Source organism: Vulpes vulpes, chromosome X (assembly GCF_048418805.1).
Source record: "Vulpes vulpes isolate BD-2025 chromosome X, VulVul3, whole genome shotgun sequence".
Classification (NCBI taxonomy): Eukaryota; Metazoa; Chordata; class Mammalia; order Carnivora; family Canidae; genus Vulpes; species Vulpes vulpes.
In genome coordinates this window covers 81489772-81512230 of record NC_132796.1, presented here as the reverse complement: position 1 = coordinate 81512230, position 22459 = coordinate 81489772, and the positions used below count along the sequence as shown (strand labels likewise).

General features: G+C 39.3%; 1 pseudogene; it reads right to left on the bottom strand.

Moving 5' to 3' along the window:
* Positions 1 to 20569: 20569 nt before the first annotated feature.
* On the bottom strand, positions 20570 to 22174 carry LOC112932071 (heterogeneous nuclear ribonucleoprotein A1-like; annotated as a pseudogene).
* Positions 22175 to 22459: the final 285 nt, after the last annotated feature.

Sequence of the window (22459 nt, the reverse complement as noted above, 5' to 3'; positions counted from 1 at the left end):
TAAATGCGTTGTTCATAAAAATAACTCATCTTTAAACTAAAATTTTAATTTTACTAAATTGATATCTTGTACATAAAGATTTTTTAAGAAATAGCACAGTAAAAAACAGCCCTCTGTCCTATCCCTCTCCATTCCTGATTCTCACTCTTGGAGAGCAATAACCTTAAACAATTTTAGCTGTTCCCTATAGTATTCACTACCATGTTTTTATGTAATGTTGCTATTTCTTGACTTTTCAGCTTTTTAGATAATATATTAATTCTATATTCTGAAAGGTGGCAGGTTGGCTCTTATGCACCCATAAACGTATACTTCCCCTCCTCCCAAAATTTTTGGTGAAATCAGTATTCGGTGATTATGTTACTATGACTTTGTAAACATTATTCAGAGTTTAACCAAGTATTGAGTATGTTGTTGTATTTCCTTTCCTGTAAAACTTTTGTTTTGACAAATTAATTAAATTTTATTTGCTTAGGATTTTTTTATGCATCTATCACTTACTCATCCCCAAGTAGATTTTTCCAAGAAATCTCCACATCTCTTTTCTGTGTGTTCAAATACATGAGGTTATCTATAACTTTTATAACTTTAATTTTTTTAAATTAAAGATGTCAACGTGATGTGATGAGCATTGGGTATTATACTATATGTTGGCAAGTTGAATTTAAATAAATTAAAAAATAAAGATGTCTGTGATGGGGTTTTTTGTCCTTCTGTTCCAATGTGAACTGGTTTAGTCTTTCTGAATAGCTCTCTTCCTGGGTTATCCCCACATCTTTATCCTGAAAATTGCTTTTGCTCTTCTCTTCTGTTGGATTACATTTTATGGATGTTATGTTTCCCTCACTTTTGCTTTAACTCTCTCATTTTGATGGACAGATATCCTCCAGTAATTTCTTGAGAAACATGATACATTTTTTAGGATCTTGAATGTCTGAGAACACCTTGTTCTAATCTTTCATGAGATTGTTAGATCAACTGATAAGAGTTCTAGCTTGACATATTATGTGTCCTATTGCTGCTATAGCAAATTATCCCAAACTCAATGGCTGAAAATGACACAAATTTATTCTCTTTGGATCAGAAATCTGAATTCAGTTTCAATGGGCTAAAATCAAGGTATTGGCAAGGCTGGTTCCTTTTAGAGTCTATAAGAGGAGAATATTTTTAGTTGCCTTTTCCAGTTTCTACAGGCTGCCTACATTCCTTGGCTCATAGCTCGTTCCTCTATCTCAGAGCATATTACTCCAACCTCTGCTTTGGTTTTCACATCTCTTTTTCTTACTTTGATTTTCCTGACTCCTTCTTATAAAGACCTTTTTTATTATATTGGGCCCACCCAGAATCCAGGAGAATCTCTCCATCTTAAGATGCTTCACTTAATCACATCTGTAAAATTCCATTTACCATGTTTTACCATGTAAGGTAATATAGTTGCAGATCCAAGGATTCGGATAAGGACATCTTTGTGGGGAAGCATTATTTATGCTACCTCAGTTGGAAATTATTTTCCCTAAAAACTTATCTTCTTGATTCTGGGGGTACAGTTTAGAATTTTTCTTCCTAATATTATTTGTGGTCCTTTGTGTATGACCTGTTTTTTTCCCTCTAAAAGCTTTAAAATTTTCTCTTGAATCCATCTTCTGAAGTTCCACTATAATGTTCGTTACTGAGAACCATTTTCTCATTCACTGTTCTGGGTACTTGGTAGACCTTTTTAATCTGAATAACATATATTGTGGTGCTAAGAATTTTTCTTGTAATATTCCTTTAGTAATTATCTCCTGTATATTTTTCTGTCTTGTCTTTCTGAAACTTCTGTTGGTCTAATTTGACCCTCCACTACTGAATCCTTGAATTGTCTCAGCAGGGAGTCTGCTTCTCCCTCTGCCTCTCTCCCTGTTCATGCTCTCTCTCTCATATAAATAAAATCTTTTTTTTTTAAAAAAGGTTCACACCCCAGCCCTCAGCTATGCCTATTGTTTCCAAGACTAGAGCTTTTTTTTTCTAGAAAAATGTCTTAATTACTCCAGAAAATAAAATTTGAATCTTTTCTTGGAATGGATAAGGGGCTTTGGGGATCTAATTTTTTTCTAATATATACTTCCTTTTTTAAAAAAAATATTATTTATTTATTGATGAGAGACAGAGAAAGAGGCAGAGACATAGACATATAGAGAAGCAGGCTCCCTGCAGGGAGCCCAATGGAGGACTCGATCCCAGGACCCCAGGATCACAGCCTGGGCCGAAGGCAGGTGCTCAACCGCTGAGCCATCCAGGCATACCTCTAATATATACTTTCAATTAATTATTAAGCTTCCTCTTTTTAAGCCCTCCCTTCATCCTGTACCTAGAGATATCCAGGAACTTTAAGCACTGAACACATTACCACCAGCATTAGATTTCAGCTTTCTCTGGTTTCTTAAATTAGCTTATCACTCCTCTCATCTAATGCTTTCAAACTTCCACAATTTTGTTGACTTACATCTATCTGCTGTTATCTCCTCTCCTCTTTGTCCTTCTCCATATTTACCTTTAAAAAAGTCCCTTACTGTCATTTTAGTGGAGCTTCATGATGCCACAGAGATAAATGCATGTGTCTCATCTGCCTTGTTTAACTGAAAGTCTTACAGCACACTCTGTATTGACAAATAGGACACTTCAAAGTTAATAACTTTTTTTTAATTTTTATTTATTTATGATAGTCATCAGAGAGAGAGAGAGGCAGAGACATAGGCAGAGGGAGAAGCAGGCTCCATGCACCGGGAGCCCGACGTGGGATTTGATCCCAGGTCTCCAGGATCGCGCACTGGGCCAAAGGCAGGCGCTAAACCGCTGCGCCACCCAGGGTTCCCCAAAGTTAATAACATTAAGGGTGAGAGATTAAGAGGCCCAGTTTGCAACAAAAAAGTGAAGAACAGTTTCAGAGAAACACGAAAGAAACATGAACCAAAAAAAGAATTATTTGAAATATATTGTTATATGAAATATATATATATATATATATTAGAATTAGAATTGACTGTTAGAATATATATTCACTGCCCCATTAAAAAGTAAGGTCTGTTGCTACAGAAAACTGAAAATACTAACTTTCAAATACTTAAAATTATAGATAATTTAAGATGATACATAAACATAAGATACATGGACTTGTCTAGGCAAATCAAAACCATGATGAGGTACCACCTCACACCAGCCAGAATGGCTAAAATTAACAACTCAGGAAACAACAGATGTTGGTAAGGATGCAGAGAAATGGGAACCCTCTTAACACTGTTAGTAAAAGTTAATAATAGAACTACCCTAGGACCCAGCTATTGCACTACTAGGTATTTATCCAAAGAATACAAAAATAGTGATTCGAAGGGCACTTGCACCCCAATGTTTATAGAAGCAATGTCTACAATAGCCAAAATATGGAAAGAGCCCAGATGTCCATTGACAGATAAATGGATAAAGAAGAAATTATATATATGAATTATATGTGATTATTATATGTATTATATTACATATGAATATTATATATCATTATGTATTATATATGAATATTACTCAGGTATCAAAAATAATGAAATCTTGCCATTTGCAATGACATGGATGGAACTAAAAGGTATTATGCTAAGTGAAATAAGTCAGTCAGAGAAAGAGAAATACCATATGATTTCACCCATATGTGGAATTTAAGAAACCAAACAGATGAACATAGGGGAAGGGAAGGGAAAATAAAATAACTACAGAGAGGGAGGCAAGCCATAAGAGACTCTTAACTATAGGAAACAAATAGGGTTGCTGGAGGGGAGGCAGGGTGGGGAATGGGGTAACTGGGTGATGGGCATTAAGGAGGGCATGTGATGTAATGAGCAGTGAGTGTTACATACCACTGATGAATCACTAATTCTACCCCTGAAACTAATACACTGTATGCTAACTAAATTGAATTTAAATTTAAAAACATTTTAAATTAATAATAATAAATTTTAAAAATAAAATAGGGACACCTGGGTGGCTCAGTGATTGAGTGTCTGCCTTTGCATCAGGTCAAGTCCCACATCAGGCTCTCTGTGGGGAGCCTGCTTCTCCCTCTGCCTATGTCTCTTCCTCTCTCTCTGTGCCTCTCATGTATACAAAAATAAAATATTTTTTAAAAATAAAATGGGAAAAAGATATATGGGCTTGTCTGGAATTTTTTTTATACAGAATGCCTTTTTATAAAAAATTGCCATTAGACATTAATTGTCCTCACTGAGAAACTTTAAGAAGCATGCCATTTAGTGACTAGGAGTTTAATGTGGATTTCATGAAATGGGTGATTTCAAGACAAAATTCCAAGAAAATTATTCAGGCATATCTTAAATATTTTTAAAAGTGTGTGCATGATCCTTCTTTATCCCAGCCCTGATCACACATCCTGCCTGTATGTAAATTTGGGAAAAGAGGTCATAGTAAAGGCAAAGATGAGGGGTTGCACACAAAAATAATAATCACTAACATTTATTTACCTTTACTGAGTGCTTACTATGTACTGGTAACTATGGTAAACACTTTTTATGAATTGTCTTTTTTTTAAAGATTTTATTTATTCATGAGTGACACACAGAGAGAGGCAGAGACAGGCAGAGGGAGAAGCAAACTCCCTGTGGGGAGCGTTATGCAGGACTTGATCCCAGAACCCCGGAATCATGACCTGAGCCAAAGGCAGATGCTCAACCATTGAGCTACCCAGGTGCCCATGAATTATCTTTTTTTAAAAAAATTATTTGTTTGAGAAAGGGAGACCAAAAGAGCATGAGTAGGGTGAGGAGTAGACTCCTCGCTGATGGGGAGCTCAGCACGGGGCTCGATCTCAGGACCCTGAGGTTATGACCTGAACCGAAGTCAGACACTGACCCACCTAAACCACCCAAGCACTCCTCATGAATTATCTTATAGTAAATTGTTAGTGATTGTTTAACAAATGAATTTAAACAGTTACAAAGGAAGGACAAATCGGTAAGAAGGATAGGGGAAGAATGCCACCAAAGATTCCATAATGTTCTCATTTCTTGTCTCTCCCCATCCCTCTCCTTCTCAAGTATACTCTAGACTTACTTATATTCATAGCATAATTTGCATACTATTCTTGCCTTTGGGGGTTCTTTATGTTAATATTAAATAGGTTATCTTAGATACTTGAATTTGAAAGGTAATGATTTAGAACTTCAAGCAGGAGTTCTGATTTAAATAGTTCACTGTTTTTTGCAAAACATACCATTAAATATTTTTAAAGAGAAGATATGAAATGAGAGAAGAAAGAGTAACCTGCCAAGGCATTGCTATAGCTTTTAAATCTGTTTTTATAAGTAATACAGCTGATGTTTAAAAGTGATCAAATTTTTAGAAAACTTCTAGATAATAGGAACCTGTGATGATTTAATATACATTCAGTCAAACAAATTACAAATTAGGTCTGGAATATGTATAAAATTGGTCTAGGATCAAAGGAAATAATCTAAAGAGAGGAAATGAGAATTTAAATAATTCTTCCTGGTCGCCTGGCTGGCTCAGTCAATATAGCGTGTGACTTCTTCTCAGGATCGTTAGTTCAAGCCCCACATTGGGCATAGAGCTTACTTTTTAAAAAATTAATTCTCCCAAAGACTAATAAGTTATATTTGAGCCTGCAGATTATTTAAGATCAAAAATTTTGCCTTTTTAAGATTTTTAGAAAATATTTTATTTATTTATTCATGAGAGACACACACACACAGAGGCATAGACACAGGCAGAGGGAGAAGCAGGCTCATATGCAGGGAGCCTGATGCGGGACTCGATCCCAGGACTCCAGGATCATGCCCTAGGCTGAAGGCAGGTGCTAAACCGCTGAGCCACCCAGGGATCCCAAGATTTTATTTTTTATGGAATCTCTACACCCAATGCAGGGACTGAACCCACAACCCCAAGATCAAGAGTCACATGCTCCACTGACTGAGTCAGCCGCTGAAAATTTTGCATTTTTTTATTGTAAAAGAACAAGATAGATTTCTTTCCTTTTTACTTAATTGGTATGTACTGAGTACCTACTCCATGCAAGAAATTGTGATGGGCATTATGGAATAGAGGATATAAGAATGTCTAAGATGCTATTTGTTTTATCAAGAAGGTCATAATTCAGTGTTCAAGATAAGACATGTGCAAAAAAATTTTTTTTAAGATTTTATTTATTCATGAGAGACACACAGAGAGAGAGGCAGAGACACAGGCAGAGGGAGAAGCAGGCTCCATGCAGGGAGCCCAACATGGGACTCAAGCCAGGTCCCCAGGATCACACCCTGGGCCGAAGGCAGGTGCCAAACTGCTGAGCCACCCAGGCTGCCCAGACATATGCAAAATTACTGCATATGGTGTTCTGTGACAAATGCCACTTGAATGACTCAAAATATTTTGATTTTTTGTTTTGCCAAATTGCAATATAAATGGAATTAATTATGTAGTGAACTCCAAATATATGTTTCCTTGTATATTATTTATAGCTTCTGACCTTTGAGAATAGTTGTAAAACATCATTAAAACTGGTTCAGGGGCAGCCCAGACTGTGAGAAAAGAATTTACTGGTTTTGAAGAGATACATATGTATGTGTTTCTTTTAATGGAATATATATTTTATTGTTTACTAGATTTCATTCACCCGAGTACATTAGGTATATATTTCATTAATTTTTACTATATGTCAGTACTATTTTTATCCTTGTTTTTCAGAAGAAGAAATGGGCTCAGAGAAACTAAGTAACTTGTCCAAAGTTACATAACTGGTAAATGATGAAGTCAGGAGTTGAACTCAAGTCTGTTTCACTAATAATCTGCACTCTAAACCATGTGTCTCTGCTCTCTCTTATGGCACATGCTAGTGGAGATATCTGAGATTTAGATGTTTTAGTCTGGAGTTCAAGAGAAAGAGGCTAGAGATACATATCTTGCAGTCATCAGCATGTCTATATCCTCAAATATGAGGAGACCTCAATAAGAAAGTACTAAAAAGTTTTTCTCATAGGGGCACCTAGGTGGCTCAGTTGGTGAAGGGTCTGCCTTTGGCTCAGGTCACGATCTCAGGGTCCTGGTACAGAGACCCACATTGGGCTCCTTGTTCAGCAAGGACTTGTCTTCTCCCTCTCCCTTTGTCCCTCCCCGTGGCCCACCCTCATGCTCTTGTGCTCTCTCTCTCTCAAATAAATAATTAAAATCTTTTCTTTTTTTAAGATTTTAATTATTTGTTCATGAGAGACAGAGAGAGAATGGAAGAGATATAGGCAGAGGAAGAAGCAGGCTCCCTGCAGGGAGAACCATGTGATACTTGATCCCAGGACCCCGGATCATGATCTGAGCCAAAGGCAGATGCTCAATCACTGAACTACCCAGGCACCCCCAAAAAAGTTTTTCTTGTCAACTGGATTATGAAAAATTTTAGGGATACAGATGAATGAGTCAAATATCTACTTATAGCACTTAAAATTTCACTTCAGTAAAATAACTACAGCTACATTATAAAAATATGTTAATTTAGCTTTATTGATTTTTCTCCTCATATTCATGAAATAGCTTAATTTTCCAGATGCATTTTCAACATTAGTGTCTGCCTCATTACTGGAGTCTATTCTTGTCATCTGTTTTCCAGAACTCAGTGTCCTCACTTCTACATATGAATCTATTTGCATCATCTTACTATGAAGGAAATTTTATCCAAAGTCATAAATACTGATTCATGTAACATTGCATTTGCAGTTGTGATGTCATATTCTCAGGACTAATCGCTACATTTGAATTAATATTTGTATTAAATTTGTATTGATATTTTATGTACATATAAATGTATATATTTGCTTGCTCATCTATTTTTAAACTAGCTTTGATGTAGATTATTTCATATAAACATAGTAGAGTTAATTGTAACCTTTCAAGTGGGATAGTAGATAGGGCTCCATTTAAAAAAATTCATAGATCACCATGAGGACTATATAAAGGCAGCAATGTATATACTTTTTTAAAAGAAACTTCTTGTATTTAACTGAGATGTGTTAAAAACCTACTATTTGGTAAGTGCTTCCATCTATATTAAACGATTTTTTATTTGTTTTTTAAGTAGATTCTGTCCCTAATGTGGAGACCAACATGGGGCTTGAACTCAACCATCCTGAGATCAAGACCCGAGCTAAGATTAAGAATCATATGCTTAATTGACTGAGCCACCCACTACCAACTGAACCATCCAAGCACACTGTCACTTCCATCTTTATAACAACACTAATATCATACCCACAGTGTTATTTCCTTCACTTCTTGTTTTTTAATTTTTTTAAATATATTTTATTTATTTATTCATGAGAGAGAGAAAGAGAGAGGCAGAGACACAAGCAGAGGGAGAAGCAGTCTCCATGCAGGAAGCCTGATGTGGGACTCGATCCCGGGACTCTGGGATCATACCCTGAGCCAAAGGAAGACACTCAACCGCTGAGCCACCCAGGCACTGCTCCTCCACTTCTTTTGAGTCTCAGAGAACTATTTTATGAAGGAGAAATAACTGAAACACTATAGAGATATAATTTTAATCCAGGTCCAACAAGAAAGCCCATTTTCCTTTTTTACCTGCTCTCCTTTACTCAACACAAGTAATATATAGTTATGAGATGGTGGCTAATGACTATGAGGCAGTGTTCAGATAACTAGCCTATGTGTAAAAATGGAATGAGTAACTGGTTTTACAGCACACCGTTTTCATCAACTGTCATGCCTTCTATGGGATAGATGTCATATTTCAACATATGGGAGATGACTTTTGGATAGTTCTATTAGGGAAAAGAAGGAGAGAAAGAGGTATATCTAGAAAAGGTGGGTGGGTAGTGATATCTGAATCAATAGTTATTTTGTATTAGAGTAGGTTTGATATAGAACCATTTATAATTCTGGCATGTATCTGACCCTGAATCCTCATAGTAAGGCTGTTAGGTAAAGACATGTATGACACCAGAAGTCACTTTAATGTTTAAAATAGAGCCCATGGGGATCCCTGGGTGGCACAGCGGTTTAGCACCTGCCTTTGGCCCAGGGGGCGATCCTGGAGACCCGGGATCGAATCACATGTCGGGCTCCCGGTGCATGGAGCCTGCTTCTGCCTCTGCCTGTGTCTCTGCCCCTCTCTCTCTGTGACTATCATAAATAAATAAAAATTTAAAATAAATAAATAAATAAATAAATAAATAAATAAATAAATAAATAAAATAGAGCCCATGTAATGTCATAGACATATTTCAAATTACGTAACAAAATTTTGTTTAACGGGACTTGCTTCGCCTAGGGAAGCCACTTAAACCTTCATGGCCTTCAGAATGCCTCCCCAGCCACCTGGTGTGTGAGACAATGCAGCCTGGGAAGCAGAACAACCGCCTAAGGCAAGGATGTAGTACACACCTTGTCCCTATCTGAGACTGTGGCCGGCATGCAGTCTCTCCCTCTAATGTCCCCATTCCAGACATGTCTAGAGGGTGTTGCCATGGCAGACTTTGTTAATCAAACACAGGATCCCTTTGTAATGGACCCAGACACAGCCTGCCTCACTACCCTCAAGTCTAGGCTTTAAGCAGTCCTCACGTTTGTTCAGAGTTGGCACATAAGCATGTAGCCTGCTTGGTGTTTCTCGCCTAAGGACACCTCAGGGGTGACAGGACCTGGGCATAGCCCCAACACAGGCAGTACAGTCAAAGGGGAGGACGGAGGTCCTGGAGCTGGAGAGCCATGATCTCTGAGGACCTACATTCTATCTACTTGATGAGGATCAAACCATATATACTATTGGGAGGAAGACTCTGTTGACCTGGGTAGTGGCAGAATAGTAAAGTCAAAAGAGAAAAACCAAGTGTTGGGTTTGGGGTGGTCACATATGAACAGAATAAAGCAAAAAATAATTATTTAAAAAAAAACAACAAAAAAACAAGAACTTGCTTAATAAAAAAAGTCATTACCTTTTGAATTCTCTTTCTTGGTTAGTCTAGCTAAAGGTATGTAAATTTTGCTTTCAAAAAACTCTTGGTTTCTTTTTTTTTTTTTCTTTGTAAAACTCTTGGTTTCATTGACTTTTTTGTGTTATCTGTTTTTAGTCTCTATTTCATTTTTTTTTCTATTTCATTTATAATCTTTTTAAAAAAGATTAATTTATTTAGAGAGAGAAATAAGGAGAGCACAGCCGGGAGGGGCAGAGGAAGAGGGAAAGAGACTCTCAAACAGACTCTGCACTGAGCCCGCAGCAACAATTCAGGCCATCTCACAACCCTGAGATCATGAACCTGAGATCATGACCTGAACTAAAACCAAGAGTTGGATGCTTAACTGTGCCATCCAGGTGTCCCATTTCATGTTCTAATTCTTATTATTTCTTTCCTTCTGCTAACATTGGACTAAGGTAGTTCTTATTTTTCTAATTCCTTGAGGTGTAAAGTTAGGTTGTTTATTCAGAATCTTTCTTTTTTCTTACTATAGGCATTTTTTTTTACTATGAATTTTCCTCTCATGATTGCTTCTGCTGAATCCCATAAGTTTTGGTATGTTTTGGGTTTGTTTTCATTAATCTCAAGACACTTTCTGATTTCCCTTTAGATATCTTTTTGACCCACTTGTTTTTCAGGAAAGCATATGTTGTTTATTTAGTAAGTACTTGTGAATTTTTCAGTTTCTTCCTGTTACTGATTTCTACTTTTACACCTTTGTAGTCAGAAAAGATACTTGATAGGTTTTCAATCTTCTTAAATTTGTTAAGGCTTGCCTTGTGGCCCAAGATATGATCTATGCTGGAGAATATACTGTGTATGCTTAAGAAGAACGTATATTCTGGTGCTTATTGGATGGATTGTTTGGTATAAGTCTGGTAAGCTCATTTGGTTTATAGTGTTAATCGTGTCCACTGTTTGTTTATTAAGCTTCTGCCTGAATGATCTACCCAATGTTGAAAGTGGCATATTGAAGTCCCCTGCTATTATTGTAATGCTGTCTATATCTGAAGTGATGTCTTCATCACTATATAGTGACCTTCTTGTCTCTTGTGACTGCCCTTTATTGAAAAGTCTATTTTATCTGATGTAAGTACAGTCCCTTCTACTCTCTTCTGGTTATCATTTGCGTGGAATATCTTTCTCTATCCCACATTTATTGCCTTTTATTTTAAAAAGTATTTTATTTATTTATTCATGAGAGACACAGAGAGAGAGAGAGACAGAGACACAGGCAGAGGGAGAAGCAGGCTCCCCATAGGAAGCCCGATATGGAACTCGATCCCAGTACCCTGGGATCATGCCCCGAACCAAAGGCAGATGCTCAACCACTGAGCCACCCAGGCATCCCCCATTTATTTCCTTTTAAATCCAAAGCTTTAGTGTACTTCCTTTCCTGGCATTTTTTTACTCAACCATGGGGTATACAAAAAACAGGTATCCAAGAGGAGGGGCAAGATGGCGGCAGAGCAGGGTCTCCAAGTCATCTGTCCTCAACAAATTACCTAGAAAACCATCCAATCATCCTGAAAATCTACGAATTCGGCCTGAGATTTAAAGAGAGACCAGCTGGAACGCTACAGTGAGAAGAGTTCGCGCTTCTATCAAGGTAGGAAGACGGGGAAAAAGAAATAAAGACACAAAAGGCCTCCAAGGGGGAGGGGCCCCGCGAGGAGCCGGGCTGAGGCCGGGGCGAGTGTCCCCAGGACAGGAGAGCCCCGTCCCGGAGAAGCAGGAGCTTCACCAATCTTCCCGGGCAGAAAGGCGCTTGCAGGGAGTTGGAGCAGGACCCCAGGAGGGTCGGTGACGCCCTCAGGATCCCTGGGACACAAACAGCGACCTGAGCCCCAGGGAGAGTGCTCCGAGCTCCCTAAAGGGCTGCAGCGCGCACGGCTGAACCCGGAGCAGCTCGGAGGGGCTCGGGTGGGGGCTCTGCAGAGAGGGCTGCGCGGCTCCGGGAGCAGCTCGGAGGGACTCAGGCGGCGGCTCCGCGGAGGGGGCTGCGGGGCGGGAGCACGAATCCAACAGCGCAGGCCGGGAGCACTGGGCGCCGGGACACAGCCCAGGATCCGGCCTCCCCCGGGACAGGCAGAGGCCGGGAGGGCCCAGGACAGCAAGGACGCTCCTGCCCCGAGCTGAGCAGATCAGCGGCCCCGCCCCGGAGCCCCCAGGCCCTGCAGACAGAGAGCTCCGTAGTTACTGCGGGAGCTGAATCCAGGGCTCCAGAGTGGAGCAACAACCCCCACTGGGGGTGGGTAAACAACCCCCACTGAGCCCTGCACCAGGCAGGGGGCAGAGCAGCTCCCCCAAGTGCTAACACCTGAAAATCAGCACAGCAGGCCCCTCCCCCAGAAGACCAGCGACACGGACCAGTTCCAGGGGAAGTCAAGGGACTTAAAGTATACAGAATCGGAAGATACTCCCTCGTGTTTTTTTTTTTGTTGTTTTTTGATTTGTTTGCGTCCCCCACCCTTTTTTTCCCTTTCTTTTTCTTTCTCTCATTCTTCTCTGTTTTTTTTTCCTTTTTTCTTTTTTCTTTTTCTCTTTTCTTTCCTTCTTTCTCTCCTCTCTTTTTCTCCTTTTCCCAATACGATTTGTTTTTGGCCACTCTGCACTGACCAAAATGACTAGAAGGAAAACCTCACCTCAAAAGACTTCATGACTGCAGAATTTAGATCCAATCAGGCAGAAATTAAAATCAATTAAATGGGGATCCCTGGGTGGCGCAGCGGTTTGGCGCCTGCCTTTGGCCCAGGGCGATCCTGGAGATCCGGGATTGAATCCCACGTCTGGCTCCCGGTGCATGGAGCCTCTCTCTCTCTCTCTCTCTCTCTCTCTCTCTGTGACTATCATAAAAAAAATTTTTTTAAAAATCAATTAAATGAGATGCAATCCAAGCTAGAAGTCCTAATGACGAGGCTTAACGAGGTGGAAGAACGAGTGAGTGACATAGAAGACAAGTTGATGGCAAAGAGGGAAACTGAGGAAAAAAGAGACAGGCAATTAAAAGACCGTGAGGATAGATTAAGTGAAATAAATGACAGCCTGAAGAAGAAAAACCTACGCTTAATTGGGGTTCCCGAGGGCGCCGAAAGGGCCAGAGGGCCAGAATATGTACTTGAACAAATCCTAGCTGAAAACTTTCCTAATCTGGGAAGGGAAACAGGCATTCAGATCCAGGAAATAGAGAGATCCCCCCCTAAAATCAAAAAAACCGTTCAACACCTCGACATTTAATAGTGAAGCTTGCAAATTCCAAAGATAAGGAGAAGATCCTTAAAGCAGCAAGAGAAAAAAAGTCCCTGACTTTTATGGGGAGGAATATTAGGTTAACCGCAGACCTCTCCACAGAGACCTGGCAGGCCAGAAAGGGCTGGCAGGATATATTCAGGGTCCTAAATGAGAAGAACATGCAACCAAGAATACTTTATCCAGCAAGGCTCTCATTCAAAATGGAAGGAGAGATAAAGAGCTTCCAAGACAGGCAGGAACTGAAAGAATATGTGACCTCGAAACCAGCTCTGCAAGAAATTTTAAGGGGGACTCTCAAAATTCCCCTTTAAGAAGAAGTTCAGTGGAACAATCCACAAAAACAAGGACTGAATAGATATCATGATGACACTCAACTCATATCTGTCAATAGTAACTCTGAATGTGAACGGGCTTAATGACACCATCAAAAGGCACAGGGTTTCAGACTGGATAAAAAAGCAGGACCCATCTATTTGCTGTCTACAAGAGACTCATTATAGACAGAAGGACACCTACAACCTGAAAATAAAAGGTTGGAGAACCATTTACCATTCAAATGGTCCTCAAAAGAAAGCAGGGGTAGCCATGCCTATATCAGATAAACTAAACTTTATCCTGAAGACTGTAGTGAGAGATGAAGAGGGACATTATATCATACTTAAAGGATCTATCCAACAAGAGAACTTATCATCAATATATATGCCCTGAATGTGGGAGCTGCCAAATATATCAATCAATTAATAACCAAAGTTAAGACATACTTAGATAATAATACGGTTCTACTTGGTAACTTCAATCTAGCGCTTTCTACCCTCGATAGGTCTTCTAAACACAACATCTCCAAAGAAACAAGAGCTTTAAATGATACACTGGACCAGATGGATTTCACAGATATCTACAGAACTTTACATCCAAACTCAACTGAATACACATTCTTCTCAAGTGCACATGGAACTTTCTCCAGAATAGACCACATACTGGGTCACAAATCGGGTCTGAACCAATACCAAAAGATCGGGATAGTCCTCTGTATATTCTGAGACCATAATGCCTTGAAATTAGAACTTAATCACAACAAGAAGTTTGGAAGGACCACAAACACGTGGAGGTTAAGGACCATCCTGCTAAAAGATGAAAAGATCAACCAGGAAATTAAGAAAGAATTAAAAAGATTCATGGAAACTAATGAGAATGAAGATACAACCGTTCAAAATCTTTGGGATGCAGCAAAAGCAGTCCTGAGGGGGAAATACATCGCAATACAAGCATCCATTCAAAAACTGGAAAGAACTCAAATACAAAAGCTAGCCTTACACATAAAGGAACTAGAGAAAACGCAGCAAATGGACCCCACTCCCAGGAGAAGAAGACAGTTAATTAAAATTCGAGTAGAACTAAATGAAATCGAGACCAAAAGAACTGTGGAACAGATCAACAGAACCAGGACTTGGTTCTTTGAAAGAATTAATAAGATAGATAAACCATTAGCCAACCTTATTAAAAAGAAGAGAGAGAAGACTCAAATTAATAAAATCATGAATGAGAAAGGAGAGATCACTACCAACACCAAGGAAATACAAACGATTTTAAAAACATATTATGAACAGCTGTACGCCAATGAATTAGGAAATCTAGAAGAAATGGACGCATTCCTGGAAAGCCACAAACTACCAAAACTGGAGCAGGAAGAAATAGAAAACCTGAACAGGCCAATAACCAGGGAGGAAATTGAAGCAGTCATCAAAAACCTCCCAAGACACAACAGTCCAGGGCCAGATGGCTTCCCAGGGGAATTCGATCAAACGTTTAAAGAAGAAATCATACCTATTCTACTAAAGCTGTTTGGAAAGATAGAAAGAGATGGAGTACTTCCAAATTCGTTCTAGGAGGCCAGCATCACCTTAATTCCGAAACCAGACAAAGACCCCACCAAAAAGGAGAATTACAGACCAATATCCCTGATGAACATGGATGCAAAAATTCTCAACAAGATACTAGCCAATAGGATCCAACAACACATTAAGAAAATTATTCACCATGACCAAGTAGGATTTATCCCCGGGACACAAGGCTGGTTCAACACTCGTAAAACCATCAATGTGATTCATCATATCAGCAAGAGAAAAACCAAGAGCCATATGATCCTCTCATTAGATGCAGAGAAAGCATTTGACAAAATACAGCATCCATTCCTGATCAAAACTCTTCAGAGTGTTGGGATAGAGGGAACTTTCCTCGACATCTTAAAAGCCATCTATGAAAAGCCCACAGCAAATATCATTCTTAATGGGGAAGCACTGGGAGCCTTTCCCCTAAGATCAGGAACAAGACAGGGATGTCCACTCTCACCACTGCTATTCAACATAGTACTGGAAGTCCTCGCCTCAGCAATCAGACAACAAAAAGACATTAAAGGCATTCAAATTGGCAAAGAAGAAGTCAAACTCTCCCTCTTCGCCGATGACCTGATACTCTACATAGAAAACCCAAAAGCCTCCACCCCAAGATTGATAGAACTCATACAGCAATTTGGTAGCATGGCAGGATACAAAATCAATGCCCAGAAATCAATGGCATTTGTATACACTAACAAAGAGACTGAAGAAAGATAAATTAAGGAGTCAATCCCATTTACAATAGCACCTAAAAGCATAAGATACCTAGGAATAAACCTAAAACTTCTGAAGGAAATTGAGGAAGACACAAAGTGATGGGAAAATATTCCATGCTCATGGATTAGAAGAATTAATATTGTGAAAATGTCAATGTTACCCAGGGCAATTTACACGTTTAATGCAATCCCTATCAAAATACCATGGACTTTCTTCAGAGAGCTAGAACAAATTATTTTAAGATTTGTGTGGAATCAGAAAAGACCCCGAATAGCCAGGGGAATTTTAAAAAAGAAAACCATAGCTGGGGGCATCACAATGCCAGATTTCAGGTTGTACTACAAAGCTGTGGTCATCAAGACAGTGTGGTACTGGCACAAAAACAGACACATAGATCAATGGAACAGAACAGACAACCCAGAAGTGGACCCTGAAATGTATGGTCAACTAATATTCGATAAAGGAGGAAAGACTATCCATTGGAAGAAAGACAGTCTCTTCAATAAATGGTGCTGGGAAAATTGGACATCCACATGCAGAAGAATGAAACTGGACCACTCTCTTTCACCATACACAAAGATAAACTCAAAATGGATGAGAGATCTAAATGTGAGACAAGATTCCATCAAAATCATAGAGGAGAACACAGGCAACACCCTTTTTGAACTTGGCCACAGTAACTTCTTGCAAGATACCTCCACAAAGGCAAAGGAAACAAAAGCAAAAATGAACTATTGGGACTTCATCAAGATAAGAAGCTTTTGCACAGCAAATGATACAATCAACAAAACTAAAAGACAACCTACAGAATGGGAGAAGATATTTGCAAATGACCTATCAGATAAAGGGCTAGTTTCCAAGATCTATAAAGAACTTATTAAACTCAACAGCAAAGAAACATACAATCCAATTATGAAATGGGCAAAAGACATGAAGAGAAATCTCACAGAGGAAGACATGGACATGGCCAACACGCACATGAGAAAATGCTCTGCATCACTTGCCATCAGGGAAATACAAATCAAAACCACAATGAGATACCACCTCACACCAGTGAGAATGGGGAAAATTAACAAGGCAGGAAACCACAAATGTTGGAGAGGATGCGGAGGACAGGGAACCCTCTTACACTGTTGGTGGGAATGTGAACTGGTGCAGCCACTCTGGAAAACTGTGTGGAGGTTCCTCAAAGAGTTAAAAATAGACCTGCCCTACGACCCAGCAATTGCACTGTTGGGGATTTACCCCAAAGATTCAGATGCAATGAAACGCCGGCACACCTGCACCCCGATGTTTCTAGCAGCAATGTTCACAATAGCCAAACTGTGGAAGGAGCCTCAGTGTCCATCGAAAGATGAATGGATAAAGAAGATGTGGTTTCTGTATACAATGGAATATTACTCAGCCATTAGAAACGACAAATACCCACCATTTGCTTCAACGTGGATGGAACTGGAGGGTATTATGCTGAGTGCAGTAAGTCAATCGGAGAAGGACAAACAGTGTATGTTCTCATTCATTTGGGGAATATAAATAATAGTGAAACGGAATATAAAGGAAGGGAAAAGAAATGCGCGGGAAATATCAGGAAGGGAGACAGAACATAAAGACTCCTAACTCTGGGAAATGAACTGGGGGTGGTGGAAGGGGAGGAGGGCGGCGGGTGGGGGGGAATGGGTGACGGGCACTGAGGCAGACACTTGACGGGATGAGCACTGGGTGTTTTTCTGTATGTTGGTAAATTGAACACCAATAAAAATTAATTTATAAATTAAAAAAACAAAAAACAGGTGTCCATTCAGTACAAATCATAAAATGGACATTTAATGAATTATTTCAAAAAGTAGCAGCATTTCCCCACCTAGAATAGGATTGCTCTGCATATAAGTATAAATGTTGTTAGCTTTTAGATAGAGAATATCCACCAGATGGCAACCTCATCTGCATGTGAAACATGATGTGCAATCCTCTGCAACCCATTACAAGTCCCTTGAGCCAAATATTTCCAGACTAATGGCTGATTTCTATAGCTATTCCAGTAAATGGATGCTAGGGTAGTCACTTGGCAGTGGGGGATGTGCAGAGTTGGGATGTATTTAGCATTAACTGTAAAATACTTTTAATAACATTCCTTTATTATTAATATTGAAAAAATAGTATCTATTTCCATGGTGCCCTCTAAAATATGAAGCTGCAGACAGGATTATTTCTTCATGAATCACAAGTTATTCTAGTTGGAATCTTTGTACTTAATGGCAATCTGGTAGCTAGCTGGTTTATTGCTTGAAATGCAAACCTTCCTTCTTCTTTCTAAATCTGATAGTATGCAGAGTACTGCTGGGGATACTTAACATGTCCCTTATTGTTTTCTGTTTATCAACAACCTGCCCTGAGGTACTAATTAGATGGAAGATATTGCATATACTTACCAAATACTGTTGTGTTTTTCCATACAAATAAATCTGTGACCAGGGTGAAAGTCATTGATGGGTTGGTTACATGTGCTGCAAATCTCTGAAAATATGCGTGATGGTAGCTGTACTAGAAAAAGGAAAAAATGTGATTTGTTGAGATTTTTAGTCCTGAATAACAGAAATTCTAGTTGCAAATGACGTTACATTAATAAATCTTTTTCAAAAATGGCATATTTCACCTACATTAATGTACAGCTGTGTAAGACATCTGTTTGAATTAAATATCTATTCCATGTAACAGATTACCTTTTTCTTGTGATTATAATTGACTTTATTTTGCACCTGTATATTTCCAAAACACATATTTGAAAAATATGCTTCTTTCTCAGTTTCCTGGGTACATTTAATAACTTGACTGAGGGGCACCCCAGGTGGCTCAGCGTTTCAGCACCGCCTTCCGCCCAGGATCGAGTCCTGCGTCAGGCTCCCTGAATGGAGCCTGCTTCGCCCTCTGCCTGTGTCTCTGCCTCTCTCTCTGTGTGTCTCTCATGAATAAATAAATAAAGTCATTAAAAATAAAACTTTACTGAGGCATATTTTACATGTCATATAACTCACCCAGTTTAAGTGTACAATTGAATGATTTTTAGCAAATTTAGCTTCCCTGTGTATATTTTTACCTGTGCATTTTAAAAATGGTATAGTTGTACCTTGGATGCAGTTTCTTATTACATGACAAAGTATTCTGCATTTTGGCAGCTGATCTATCTTTGCTTTCTAATATGCCTGCTTTTAGATACTATTTACTTAAATGAAAGTCAGAAAATTTGACTCTTGTGTGTCTGAAGTTTTGTGAGTATCAGTGTCTCAGTGCCCCATTTTCTAGATTGGGTAGGGGCATACTTATATCACATTACAGAGTTGGAATTTTGGCTTCATTGTTCTATAATACTAACAAATCTCACCTTTAGTACAACCCAGACCACTGGAGCTAGTGACTATTAGCTACACATGTGCAATACTCATGTTATATTAACACATTTTACAGGATATATAAGACTGTTCTTGCTCTTAAAGGATTTAAAAGTAATTAAAAAACTGATCTAGGTATAAAGAGCCCTCCAGAAACATCATTAAACTCCATTCGTATTCTCCTCTATCCCTTTCTTTCCTAATTTTTCTTTCTTATTCCCCCAGACATGGCTTTCTGTTCTCTTATTCTGCCATCTAAATTTGCCCACATGGCTCCAAGTTCAAATCACATAAGCAAAGTGTATATAAAAGCTTATGTCCAACAACAAAAACAAAAACAGCTGACATCCTTCTATTAAATGTTAGTTCCCTTCTTCACATGTTTGGGTTACAGGCTATATTGTAAAACAATAGAAAAATCTCCAGGTTAATATTACTATTGTTTCTTGCATTGATGGTCACCAAGAACTGATGTCTCCCTCAGTTGGAAGAGTATTTTTTATCTTGATGGACGAAATGCTCTGTATTTGAATAAATTTCCGAGTTTGAGGAATTTATGCCTATGTACATAGTAACTAAAAAGCTTAATGAAATATCAAAAACAACCATTTTAACACTGAAATTGACCCAAAGATACAACAAAATGAGAAATTCTGAACTTTAAGTAAGAACAGAGCAAGTCTATATGGTATTCTTGTTTCAATGTGATTGGTTAATTTTATGTGTCAACTTGATTGAGCTAAAAGATGCCCAGATAGCATTATTTCTGGTTAGGTCTGTGAGAATGTTTCTGGGAGAGATTAGCATTTGAATCAATAAACTGAGTAAAGAAGAATGCTAAGGTCACCCTCACCAGTGTGGGTAGACATCATCCAATCCATTGAGGGCCAAAAAGGCAGAAAAGGGCAAATTTTCTCAGCTTGAGCTGGAACTTCCTTCCATCTTCTTTCCTCAGATACTAGTGATTCTGGTTCTTGGTCCTTTAGACTAAAACTTGAATTTACATTATTGGCTTCCAGGACTTTAGGTTTGGACTAGAGCCACACCATTGGTTTTCCTGGACCTCCATCTTGCAGACAGCAGATTGTGGGACTTTTTTAGCCACCATAGTTGTATGAGCAATTGCTCATTATCATATCAGTTCCTATATATCTTTCTTTCTTTTTTTTTTTTAAAAAAGACACATTTATTCAGCGTCATAGTCAGACTATTAGATTTAGCAATCAACAGCATGGGTACAAAAAAAAATCTACATTAAAAACCTTTGTTGGAATGCTTTACACTTTCCACAGAACAAAATCTAAAATAACCTGTTTTACAATTAGTCACAAATACAGTCCTCGAGTTTTTTGCCCATACACATGAGTATTGTCTAAAACATGTCTTCTTTGTAGCAGGTAGGCCCTGCCACCACTGTTTGGCTGAGTTCACAAATTTGTTGTAACCTGTAGCTTCCCTGTCACTTCTCTGGCTCTCCTCTCCTGCTAAGCTTTGTTTCCTGGCAGTAATTAAAACCTTCTGCCACTGCCATAGCTGCTGCTGCTGCTGGAACCGCCATAGCCACCTTGGTTTCGTGGTTTGGCAAAGTATTGGCCTCCACCACCATAGGGGCCAGAGCCTCTGCCTCCAAAACTTCCTCCTTTCATGGGTCCAAAATTTGAGGATTGATTGTTGTAATTGCCAAAATTGTTATAGCTTCTGCCACCTCCAAAGTTGCTTCCATCATTACCAAATCTGTTATAGCCATCCCCACTGCCACCGTATCCACCACCACCTCGACTGCCACCAAAGCCTCCTTGACCACTGAAGTTCCCTCCTCAACCAAAGTTGTCATTCCCACCAAAACCACCTCCACGACCACCACCAAAGTTTCCAGAACCACTTAGGCCTCTTTGGCTGGATGAAGCACTAGCCATCTCTTGCTTCAATAGGGCTTTCCTTACTTCACAGTTGTGGCCATTCACAGTATGGTATTTTTGAAGGACAATCTTGTCTACAGAGTCATGGTCGTCAAATGTCACAAAAGCAAAACCTCTCTTTTTGTCACTGCCTCGGTCAGTCATGATCTCAATCACTTCAATTTTCCCATACTGTTCAAAATAATCTCTTAGATGATGTTCTTCAGTGTCTTCTTTACTGTCACCAACAAAAATCTTTTTCACAGTTAGGTGGGCACCATGTTTTTGAGAATCTTCTCTTGAGACAGCCCTCTTTGGTTCCACAACTCTTCCATCCACCTTGTGTGGCCTTGCATTCATGGCTGCATCTACCTCCTTCTCGGTGGCATACATGACAAACCCAAAGCCTCTGGAGCGCTTGGTGTTTGGATCCCTCATTACCACACAGTCCGCAAGCGTTCCCCATTGCTCAAAATGGCTCCTCAGACTCTCATCGGTTGTTTCAAACCTCAAACCTCCGACGAAGAGCTTCCGCAGCTGCTCAGGCTCTTTGGGAGACTCTGACCTAGAAATGACGGCGGTGAGAGGGGAAACTTTAACGATGCTTATTTGGCGGCCTATATCTTTCTATATATCCTATTCATTCTGTTTCTCTGGAGAACCCTAACTAATACTCTAACTAATACTCTCCAACTTCCTAACTAACCATTACCATGGCCACCCCCGCCCCAGCTGTATTGGCTTAGTAGTTCAACCAAGGTGAGGCAGGCTGTGCAATAAAACCCAGCAGCTTTGCTGCTGCTGCTGCTGTAAAGAACTCACTTGATTTAGAGCATCAATGGTTAGAGTATTGATCTCAGTGGCAAGGAAATAAGGCCTGCTAGCCTGAGATTACAGTACTGTTTGGGGCAGGCAATGGACTAGCAGTGGATGTAACAGGGAATTCCAGGAAGTAAGACATCCATAGTGGACTTGATAAATTATCCACATACCTTGTGCACATGTCCACACATCCCTGGCCTTCTGCACCTGTGTGAATGTACAGTGGAAAAGCAAGTGAGACCAACAGAAAGTAACAGCTAGAACAGACTTGACGGCAATTTGAAATTTGAATATGTTCTTCAGTTTGCACACAGGTCCATCAGCAGATAATGGATACACAGTGGCTGGAGGTGTTTGAGGCAACCTTTAGCTGAAAGCTTTGCAGACACAAATGCACCCTTAGGAAGCTAGTTGTTTTTTTTTTTTTAATAATGCAAAGGAAAAAAATCTGAGCAGAGGCCTCAGTAGCCACATAT